The sequence below is a fragment of the Miniopterus natalensis genome, chromosome 3 (genome assembly GCF_054644295.1).
Source record: "Miniopterus natalensis isolate mMinNat1 chromosome 3, mMinNat1.hap1, whole genome shotgun sequence".
Classification (NCBI taxonomy): Eukaryota; Metazoa; Chordata; class Mammalia; order Chiroptera; family Miniopteridae; genus Miniopterus; species Miniopterus natalensis.
Window position 1 is genome coordinate 89,717,691 of NC_142083.1, and position 12,196 is coordinate 89,729,886.

Sequence of the window (12,196 nt, forward strand, 5' to 3'; positions counted from 1 at the left end):
TCTTGCACTTTGGGAAATGCTGAGCTGCACCAGGTAGGGTGTAGCACACCCGATTCCCAGGATCCTTTGCTCAGTTCTGAGCTCAGGTTGGGAGAGTACAGAGACATCCTTGGGGACATTTACTCAGCTGGCGGTGGCTCTGATAATCGGGTCTTCTCTCAATAGTTGGCTCTGGGCAACTAGGCTCATTTCAACTGCTTCCCTGGACACAGCTGACTGGCCAGAAAGAACCACTGACCCAGGGTGGGCCCATCAGATCCCTTTCCAGGAATCTGTAATCAGGATGCATTAAGGTAGCCCCTAACCCCTGCAGGACTGATGCAGCCTGAATCTTAGGGGCCGCAAGGGGCCGTGTGCACAGACGTGATCAAAAAAAAGCCTTTTCCAGAAGAATAAATCTAGAGCGGACTCACAAGGGGAAACAAAGACGAGAGGCAAGGAAGAGCTACCTCTGCCGACAGCTCTCCGAGTCTAAGCTCCTCGGGAGGCCTGGTTGCCTGCCTTTTCTGCTTAGGCTAGCCCGAATCAGTCATTATTTGCTTAACTAAGGGAGAGGCAGGTTTTTGTTTTTTTTTTTTTTCTGAGGACACCACCACCATCAACTACAGAACCTGCTTTTGAAGTTGCCTTTGAGTGTGGGAGTTGGGTGGGAACCACAGGTCCTGCGTGTGTGTCTTGCCTGGCCTGGCACGCCCCCAGGGGAGAGGACTGAGCCACGGGGGAGGGCGGGTAATGCCGTGTGAACAACAGTGCACGCTGCAGAACCTGAGCATACATTTTTTAGAAGTGTTTATGTAAGTCATCTCATCCAATCAACAATCCTATGAGAAAAATGTCCCCATTTTGGACATTGGGAAACTGAAACTTTGGGAAACTAGGTGGCATTTAGAACAAAGACACGGACCTGAATCTACAACCAGAACTCCTGACCACCTCTGACTGCCCCTCACACTATGTGGACTCCTGTGGGATCCATGTGCCACATTGTTGATGAGGATTTCGGTCCCTGAGCCGATTCTAACCCACCTGAGAGCCAAGCCTTTGCCTGCTTAGTCGTAGCAGTGGTCTGGTCAAAGCTGCTAAACAGCCTCCAAACTAATATCTGACACTCACAGCACAAACGATCCTTTTGTAATCAGATATTTTATAGCACTACTAATAAAAGTGGTCATTGGATCCCCTACCCTCTAAGCACGCAAGCTTTCCAATTGGTAGACTGCTGAGGGAGACAAGGGCTTCTGAGGTCATGCAATTTCTCTCTTACTTGTTTATTTGTCCATTTATCAGTTCCAGATGCCAGAGAGGTCAATGTTGATGGTTGGGTTATGGCAACTGTACAACTAGCACTGCCCCCACCTGTCAGCAGTGATCTTGGGGCAAACTGGTAAATACAGCCCATAGAGTCAGAAGCACTTAATGCACAGACTTCACGGTGAGCCCTAAGGACTACCTCTCCAACGGGATCCAGGAACAATTTCAAATGTAAGCTCAGAAGAAGGCTCACCCTACTGTAGATTGAGAAAACTTGGATGGAGAAATGAGCAGGGTTTTTTTTTTTCCTGTGCTGTGGTTTGCTCATCGAGAACGTGAGCAATCCCCACAGCCTTCTGAGAAGGGTGAATCATTGTTAGGAGTAACGGGCTGACGCTCTTCTCTTGGAAAGGGTAGGCGCCAGGAAGCTCCTGGACAGTGTCTCTGGGCCCGAGGTGGGTACTGCCGTGAGATGTGTCATGTCTGCTGTCCATTCTGGAGGCTGAGAGGAAATCAGCAAAGATTGCATCCAGGATGACGCCAAACAACAGAAGGAAAAAAATACAGAGAGAGTGCCAAGCCGGGTAAAGAGTCAGTTAGGCTCGGTAGATGTGATCTGTGAGAGATGAAATTGGCAGAGGAAACATCTATTGCAAATTCACAGCCGGAGTTCAAGCACTTGCTCAGGCTTTCTATGTGGTCCCCACAGTCAACCATGTAGGAGGAAGGGACCGAGTAAATGAGTTGGCTGGATACCAACACCATGAGTGACACAGAGGGCCCATGTGGGTGCCTTCTGTTGCTCTATTGGGCAACTCCACCAAAGACATTCCCCTCTTCTTCCAGTGTAAGCAAATCTTGTTTTAGTTCATGTGACAATGTGCCTGTCCCTGGGGATGAATTATGGCTGCTATAGCCAATCACTGAGATCCCAAGTCAGTGGGAGTGATTGGCGTAGGGTTTGGCTAATGAAATAGAAGAGAAAATTTGCAGGGAAGGCTTCTGGGGATGATTTTCCAGAGAAAAACCTTCCCCATCTCTCCTGCTGAGAGTGTCCTCATGTCCCCAAGTGATGATTCTTCATCTTGGAAGAAGGAAAGAGAGTCCAAGGGAAGCACAAAGATTCCAAACCACTGCCTGGCTACCAAAAATTCACTGAATCAACTTGGAACAGGGAGGCGATGAAATGCTTTTATTTTTTAAATAACGTTTAGCTTTTCTATAACTTGCAGACCATATCATTCTAACTCAAAAATAAATTTTAAAAAACTGATAAAATTTTCAAGAGTGTTTCACAGAGTGTGTTCTGCATCCAAAAATGTTCCGTGATCAGATGTGTTTGCAGGAAATTGTGCATTATACCCGTCTCTTTGCATTTCGCTTTTGCACATTAAAGGCTCTGAGAAGTCCTGCATTAAAAAAAGTTTGACTTTCTTTAACTTTGCATTTCCTAAAAAAATTAATTTATCAGAGAATAACACTTTAGACTTCATAATAGAAGAAATACCTCACAGAGTCCATTTTGGAAAAATTAATTTGGGGTTGGTGAGAAAAAGAAAGGAGAGCTGAAGGACATGTCTTGGATATGCCGATCCCTACGTAGCTCCCACCTGCGCAAAACAGGCAGGAGCAGTTGTATCTTTCTGCATCCTTTTATGTTTGCAGGAGGCCGTGAAAAAGGGATACCTTGTACAAGTACCCCCTTCTATCCCTGAATTCGGACAACCTAACAGAATATACTAATGAAGGAATATAAGCTCGGCAACATGGCCATGGTCCAATCACCTTGTAGCAAACCAGGAAATGCAGTTTGATTGCTGCATTTAAAACCTATTTTAAGAAGTGTGGCTGGCAGGCAGATGCCCTTCAATGATATTGATAACTACACAGATACCTACTCTTCTCCTAGTGTCTCTCTTTCTAAGAAAAATATAACGAGATTAAGGAAAATACATTTCATTGAGGTGGCCAGGTATTAGCAATTTAGATCAGAACCAAATTTCTTCCAATCTGCCCCCCACCAAAAAAAGGTATCCTTAAAACACAAAGGAGGGAGAAGAGAAGGGAGGAAAGAAAGTCAGGAGATTCAAGAGAAAGAGAGACAGAGGACAAGAAAGGAGGGAACAGAGAAAATACCCACAGATGAGACACAGGTGTCAAAAGAGAGACAACGTATCACAACATTGGTGTCTCCCAGGAAGGAACTGGAGGCCTAAAGCTCAAGTGAATGGAAGGGGAAACCCTCACTGCGTTCCCTTTCGTAGCATTTAAATTTTGAGCCACATAAATCTGTATTCCATTGATTTAAATGTGTCATCTATCTTTTCAAAACATAAATTAGTTTAAGATTTAAAAAACAACAACACAAAGACTGCAGCAGCAGCACAAATAAAACACCAGTTCGTGCCAGTAGAAATGGTCTCATACGGGGCTACGGGAGTCGCCCTTTGCACTAAACTATATGACCCATTATATGAAACCACCACTTGAATTTATTTCACGTCGTGGGAAAGGCTCCATTCTTTCTCCTAAACCACACCCGCCGGTTGACAATGTCCCCATCGGCGCAAAACAATAAACCCTCACATGCACACGAGCACTTCACTGCCTCTCTGTCCTTCGTTTGCCAGCCGAGTCTCCTTTGCCGTAGAGATTTCGACACTATCTTAACGCCGATGAACCTGTCAGGGACGCCTGGAGACAAAAGCACCCATCCCTTTCTGTCTAGCTCTGACCTAGTGCCGGCCGTCGGCCCCATCTGAACAGGAAGAGAAATCTGAAGTTGCCATACATTATTTACCAGGATGAGCCAGTAATTCTGACGGCAGGGGAAAAGCAACGAGAGAGCTCAGGAAAGCTTAAAACACCGTGAGGGCCGCTCATGGAGGAGCCACGACTCATGCAGGCGCAGCTGCTTAGGAGCAAAGTGGGTAGAGATGAGAGGTTAGTAGAGAGGGCCGTGCTGGGAGACCACGGAAAATAAATATGCACACAAGAAGAAAAAACATCAAGTCGCTTCCTCAGTTCCATACAACTGCATTCTGCTGTTTGTGACCCAGAGGATTTAACAACGCTGATGCCAAAAGCAACCGTAAGGTGGAAAGGCCTCTACAAATCATTGCCACCCAGGACCGGCATTAAGTGAGCGCTCCGAACAGTCACAGTCACTGCACCAGTGGCCAAGCTACGAGGCAGCGAACACATCAGCGACAAGGGAAACACTGAATGGGTTTTCCTCCTTTATTGGGTCCCTTTGAGCACCATGGTTCCTCCGACCCCAAACTGCACTGCTGTTATTTTAAAAGCAGCCAGTTCCTCCTATTTTTATAATAATGTGGAAACAGGATTATAAGGCATATTGTCCGGTACAAAGTGCCAACTTCCTCCTGGGATGTTAAAGATAGGACAATTATGACTTCAAACTCATCCATCCGAAACATGAGTGCCTTTTAAAAACGCGCACCAAGGAGGGGAGCCTATTTTGATATTTCTTAAAATACCACACCCATGCCAAGAAGGCGATCAACCAGGACGCCGTGGAAGCGGAACAAAGTCACCGAGCTCCATTCATAAGCAAACCATCCTCTCTCCCCACCTCGGGAACGCGTTTTGCATCGATCATGCTTGAGCGTTGAGAGAGTTTCATTTTTAAGAAGGTAAATCACATAGGAGGTTTAAAAATCCGTCTCCCTCTCCCTTATACACGAATGCCATGAAACGAAAAGGTCTGCGTGGGACATGCATCCTCCTAGAAAATGCCCTTCACATGTGCGTAGCTCCCCCACCCCAGTTAACAGCAAGAGAGCATTTTAGCCACTCAGCAAACAGCCTGGGATTCACATCAAGGAGGCAGCAAGGCATCCTTTTGACCTTTGTTATTACTTAGGCCTCGTGTTGTACATAAAAAGAGTCCAATGATGTCAAACAGATTCCAGGAGAGAAGTATTTATTGCTGAATCTAAATCAAAAAATCCATACTTACTATAATGGCACTTCAAAAGAAGATATACTGTATTTACCAGCTCAATCAATAGCAAATTAGCTGGGATAAATATTTTCAACTCTACCAGTCTTAAGACGAAGCCCGCTATTTAGAACCCGGTGCCTTGGGAGAGACAAGGAAATTTTTGCTTATCTCACAGACGCGAAGCAGGAAGCATTTGCAGGCGGATGCACCTACCCTTAGCTGCTCTCTTTCACAATTCATCTGCTGTCGGGAAACCTACAAAGAAACGGAAAAGAGGGGTGCAAATCAGAAGGTTCTGCATCAACGCAACATGAAAGGGGGGAAAGGAAGTTCCCTGTTCTTCTAATTAGATTCGTCTAATCGCTCGGCTTAAAGCAGGCCCAGAATTAATTAATTACGTCTTTAATTTTTTCATTAGAACTAAATATTGTTTTCTCTTTAGGATGCCTGAGCTTCCCTTGGCATTTTTCTATTGTGCGGTCCGGAAACACAAATTAGGATGAGCCGGTGTTGGAGGGAATGAAGAGAAAGGTCCAAGGGAGGGCGTGGGAGGTGAAGCTGCCAGGGTGAGGCTCCCTCTTGGCATGGCATCCCTCCTGCCCCGTCTAACAGGGGCACCCTTTCCTGAGGGCCCACTCCGGAGGGCTGGGAATCGTCGCCCGACGCCAGACAGCGTCTGCTCTGAGGTTAAAGGCCAGCCGTGTCACCTACGTGCCTCGGCAAATGGGTTACATTCTACGGCCCACTTCGATCCGATGGTAATAAGTCCCCATAAGGCTGCGTTGGGGAGAATTCTGAGGTCAATGCTCATATCAGAGAGACCCTGATTGATTGGTGATTTCTGCCCTAAGCTCCAAAGGGAGACTTCAGTGATAGCCATGCCACGCATCGTCTATCCCCGTGCTACCGAAACGTGCTTCTAAAAATCAAAACTGCTTCTTTAAAGTGCCCATGGAATTTATCGTTCCAACAGGAAAATGTATGTGAGTTAAAGGAGTGGGTGGGGTGTTGATGCTTTTGCCAGGGATAGCATATGTGGAGTGGAAATGACAAAGCAAACTGGAGCATATGGTCACCCTGCCTCTACGGGGACTGGCTGACTCCACCTTCCACTCAAGCGGCTAGGTTGAAATAAAGCGCAGGTCTGCATGCACGATTTATTCTGCGTATTTACAGTATTTTCTGAACCAATGAAGCCACCCCTGACTCCTGGCATCTGAACAGTACATTGCAAGTTTTTGAAACTTTTACTAAAGGGTAAGAAAATTTTGGAATTGATTTTTGATGTGTATTTTGGTTTTTTGGGTGGAAAGTCTCTCTTTTTTTTTTTTTTACTATCACTCAAACAAAAATAACCATTTTTAGTTAGGATATGCCAGAGCCCCAAATCTATACATGGGTGCCCTGTTATGTACCCTTGAAGCCAGGAACACCACCTCTAAGAATAGCTCCCAATAAACAGAAGCAGATACACAACAAACGTTTATTTACATATCAGTTAACTGTAGCATTACTTACGAAGGCAAAACATTGTGACTATGACAGTGTGTAATGAGGGGAGCATTTACAGTGAACGTTAGCTCACTGATGTGATGGCATTGAGAGCCCCGGTTTGAACTAGACTCGCAAGGCACTGCTTAGTTTTCAAGAAGCTACAAAGGTGCACCGATGTTATGATTCCTATTTTGTTTAAAAAATACAGTGAAACCAATCATTGAAGAGAAGGCAGATAAAAGAAAGAGGAAAGCACTGGGAGGAATTATACCAAAATATTTTAAAAAGCAAGCACCGTTCTGTAAATAGACAACATACTCACACCGGACTGTCCATCTGAAGTCGGTGGCTGGGTGATACGTTCCTTATATTTCTGTAAACTAATAAAAAGTGAAGTGGCCCAAATCCATACAGATGAGGGGCTGCTGTGGGATTTGGAAGAAGGCTAAAGGGGAGAAATGGGGAGAAACGGGGAGAGGCTTCTTCCTAGGTTTGGGTTTTCCATTCAGGGTGATGAAAAAGTTCTCGAAATTGACCGGGATGGTTGCACAATATTCTGAATGTATTTAACCCTAAATTGTACAGTTTAGCTGAAATGGCACATTTTATCTTGGGTGTCTTTTCCCAAGATAAAATTAAGTGGGTGATAAGGTTCCGGTTCTGGGGTTCTGGGTGCGCTGAAATGAGCACACCTCCCCCTCTCCCCCTGTCCCCCTGTCCCCCTGTCCCCCTGTCCCCCTGTCCCCCTCCCCCCCCTCTCTCCCCTCTCCCCCTCTCCCCCCTCCCTCTCTCCTCCCTCCCCCTCTCCCACTGTCCCCCTCTCCCCTTTTCCCCCCTCTCCCCCTCAGTGCAACTGTAAAGCTGCACAGCTGCAGGGAGCAGCTCCCCGAGGCCTGTGAAGGGCCCACAGCGGCAGGTGGGCTGAAGAGGGAGGCAAGATTTCGGAGTCCCACCAGCCAAGGTGAGCTCCTTTCCGCCCCGCCCCAGGGTCCCCCGGCACCCACACAGAGTGAGACACCCAGCACTCTGAGGGAGGAGGCCCCCTCCGTGGTCCCGGGAGGTGGGCAGCCCCAGCTGATTTCTCTCTGTCTCCTTGCCTCTTGGCCCCAGATGCAGGCCCAGTTGCGAAGGACATGAGCGGGAGGGAAAGCGCCAGCGTTCTGGCTCGCAGACAACAACGTGGAGTCCTGGGAAACCAAAAATGTTTTGAGGGCCCTGGAGAGGGAGGGGTTTGGGCCAATGATCCTGGGTAGCACTTCTGTGAACTCAGCACTCAGCCCCGAGCTACATGTGACGGGAAACAGGGGGCACAGCCTGGGGGGAGTGACCTGCGCAGAGCCAGAGCCCTGGCAGGGCCCAGGCCGGCCCCTGGGCTGCGCGCCTGCGACAGACCCAGCTATCACCGCAAGGCCTTGGCAGCAGAGCTGGTATCGGAAACAGCATCCACAGAAGGAGGCAGGCACACTCAGCCCGAATCCCACTGGATCGATTCTCTGATAAACCAAAAATAGCAAGAATTTCCATAGAATTTCAATGCGACCCAGAGTCTGAAAACATAACAGTCAACATGCTCAGGACACAGCCAAAAAAATAACTCAGCATAAAAACACATGATAATCTACACTCACGTGGTGAAAGACAGCAACAGCCATTAATATGAAAATGACAAAGATGTGGGAATTAGCAAATAAAGATTTTAAGCAGCTTTTTATAAAAATGCTGCAACAGGCAAGGGAAAACAAACACCGTAAAAACAAATGAAACATTAGGCAGTGGTGTCAAAGGAATGGCAAATATAAAGGAGAACCAAATGGAAATTTTAGAACAGTAAAAAAAGATAACCTAAATTTTTTAAAAAAATTAACTCACTGAATGAGTTCAAATGTAGAATGAAGGTGGCAGAGGAAAATCAGGGAACTCGACTCTTTATCAATGAAAAGTATCTAATCTAAACAACAGAGAGAAAAAAAAGGGGCCAGGGAAAGAGAAAAGAAAGAAAACACACAGGGACCTATGGAATAATTCCAGAAGATACTCAGATTCTAGAATAAAGATAGTGTTCACTGAAGAAAAATTATTTGAAAAAAACAGTGGCTGAAAACTCCCATATTTGGCAAAAGATATAAACCTCCAAGTTTAAGAAACTCAGCAAACCCTAAAGAAGTAAAACCCGCCCGGCCGGGTGTGGCTCAGAGGTTGTGCATCAACCTAGCATCCAGGAGATCGGGGTTCGATTCCCGGTCAGGGCACATGCCCAGGTTGCGGGCTAGATCCCCAGTCAGGGGCGTGCAAGAGGCAGCTGATCAATGACTCTCATCATTGATGTTTCTCTCCCTCTCCCTTCCTCTCTCTGAAATCAATAAAGATATATAGGAAGGAAGGGAGGGAGGGAGGGAGGGAGGGAGGGAGGGAGGGAGGGAGGGAGGGAGGGAGGGAGGGAGGAAGGAAGGAAAACCCAAAGAAATTCATATCTAGCTATAATCAAACAGCTGAAACGGTAACACAAATAATAATATAAAAAACAACAAACACACAAAATACTTTCTGAACAATAGCCAAAGACAAATAATACAATACTTGTGAGAAAGCAAGAATTCAAGTAACTGTGAATTTCTCACTTAAACAAACAAACCAAAGCCAGGGAGGCCAAAAGAAGGTGGCGAACAATTTTTTAAGTGCTGAAATAAAAGATGCATTAATCAGAAATCTATGTCCGATGAAGCTATCCTTTAGAAATGAAGATGAAATGTTAAGAAACTAAGAAAATTCATTGTCAGCAGACCCACTCTGAAAGAATTGCTGCAGGAAGTTCTCCAGACAAAGGAAATATAATACCAGAAGGAAACTTGGACCATCAAGACTAACGAAGAGGAAAGGTAATGATAAACATATAGGCAAATATAAGTATAATACACTAGTTTACTCCTCTGGAAATCTTTCAAATATGTGTAATGGTTGAAAGAAAAAAATAATAAAATAATAATCACAAAATTATCTAAGGAGGTTTCAATATATATGCAATATATAAGATAAACCAAATGTAAAAAGGGGAGGGTAAGAGAAACATATGGAAATAAGGTTTCTACATTCCAATTGATATGGTAAAATTTTGGTTCTATGTAGACTGAGAGAAGTTAAGTACTATGTGTATTATAATCCCTAGGATAACCACTTAAAAACACATAAAGTGATATACCCCAAAACAAATGATGTTGAGTAATTGGACGTTTGTATGCAGAAGATACATGAAACCAAATGCCTTGACCTCAACCTCACACTTTATACAATAATTAACTCAAACTGATCCATGTATTTGAATGTAAAACATAAAACTAAATGAGAGATGCAATTAAAGAGTGGGGGCAAGACTTTTTTCTTAACGCTTTTCTGTAGTTTTCAAATTATCCTTTATGTCATGCAGGGCATTTATAATTAGAAAATACTTTTTTACTATTGGTGCCTTGCAGAAATGTAGGTGTTTTAAAATGATATTTTGATAGTAGTTGCTCTCATTTTCGTTACACAAATAAAACGCTTTATCTAATAACAAGATTAATATTTTTAACATCTATCATCAGAAATCACAAGGGCTTTTCAGACAAACAGAAGCACAATGATAACATTTAAAGAGACAAGTGAACTACTGACCTAAACCATGTGAAGTGAAGCCTTATTATAATGTTCCTGTTATAAAGTATATCAAGTGCAAAATTCAGCAGTAGCCATGGAAATAGCTAAGTTGTCCTACAAATAAAACCCATTAAAGACATGTGAGTAATCTTTATCGTGGACATTGGTGGGTTTGGTTGGCTGGTTTGTTTGGAGGTTTTTATGAGTTTTTTCTTTTGTTTATTTTTTTCATTTTTTATTGAATGTATTGGGGTGACGTTGGTCCATAAAATTACATAGGTTTTTCATGTGTGCAGCTCTATACTACATCACCTGTATATTGTATTGTGTGTTCACCACCCTACGGAGCATCCCATATTGCTCGGCCTACATTCTCACAATAATAGCCTGCCTCTCCTTCTGGCATGTTCCGTCCAGTCCCATCAGTTCTCTGTGAGTGGGATATCAGCACCACCGCACTCTGCGTCCTGCCTGATCGCGCCCACGCCTGCCATCCTGCCATCCCCCACCTGAGTGAGGCGACCAGCGAGTGACCTCTTCTTCAATTAGCGATGCCGTGCAAAGGCCCGCCGTGCAAGAGGACCGAGTCCCACCGCGAGTCTATCTTTGCGTCTCAGCTGCACTCATCCCACAACACTCCATACTAGCCGCAGTAATTAGCTGTGTCATTGCGAGACCCACGGGGGCCCCTGCGCGTATCTCCCCATAACCGCTGCGGGAGGGGTTCAGAGCAAAAGGCACCTGCAACTATCATTTGCGGTGAAGAAAGGCCCTTCCTGCTCACTCTGTAACGGCAGCCTTGAAATGCTTCTTCTATGTACACTTTACTAAATGTCATTTCATTTGGAACTAACATGAGATATATTTTTTCCCCTCCCGTGGCAGTTATGCACAAAACCAACATTTTTATAGCCTAAATGAAAAAAGGGGAAGTGAGAGGTCTGGTGCTGCTCCTTTAAGATGCTTCCAGAGAATCAAATACCACTCTCGATAGGGCTGCCAAGTAAGCACTTACGAAAGGTTAGGAACTGGAGCAATAAACTTCAGCGGGAGACCCTTTGCTCTCCGGGTTGAGCGCGATGTTTAATAGCGGGGATTCAGCTGCCTCCGTCTAGCCAACAGGGCCAGAGAGCGTTTCTCAGACTCAGCCCTTTTCATCTCCGGGCTTGGAGCTCTCTCTTATCAGCCCTTCCCTGCCACCAGCCCGAGTCCCCCCCCCACATCAGACCAGATCTGCAAGGGAAAGGACTGGGTCTTATTTGGCTTCCTTTTTCTAGAGATCAGGACAATGTTTGGAATCCATGTATTTGTCCAGCCATTCATTCCTTCGTGTGTTCAACAACAAACACATACGCAAGCATGTGTGTGTGTGTATGTGTGTGTATGTGTGTGTGTAAGCACCTTCTGGGTGTCAGACACTGTTCTAGGCACTGAGAATACACCCATAAAGAGGACTTCTAGAGCCCATTGTCTAAGTGAAGAAGACCACGGGTAAATCGAGGGTTACAATGCAGTGAACATTCGCGACCACGAAATATAAGCTGTGCTAACAGCTCAAGGGAGGGACAGCAACCCCTTCTTAGCTGAAAAAGGTGTTAATGTTTTATGCTTGTTTTGTCTTTTAAAAATTTATCCATAGAAAGAAAAAAAAAATATTTCAAGGAGAGAGGGGAATGTGTGAAAATCCCAGCGAGGATTATGGAAATGCCAAGTAATTCAATATGGCCCAGAGTCAAGTGCAAGAAGAAATTGGTGAGAGATTAACTTGAATTGGGGAAAGCAGGAGTCGAAGGACATATGAAGACACACAACAAATGCATGGGCAAATATGAATGTTTTCCGGTTCATAATCAC

General features: G+C 45.0%; 1 long non-coding RNA gene across 1 annotated transcript in view; it reads right to left on the reverse strand.

The window, feature by feature from the left end:
* Window positions 1–5,191: 5,191 nt before the first annotated feature.
* The window catches only part of LOC107526810 (uncharacterized), a 564,498-nt gene continuing 557,493 nt past the window's right edge, over window positions 5,192–12,196 (reverse strand). The window contains exon 4 of the long non-coding RNA XR_001602227.2: window positions 5,192–5,473. This is a non-coding gene — a long non-coding RNA (uncharacterized LOC107526810). The remainder of the gene's footprint in view (window positions 5,474–12,196) is intronic.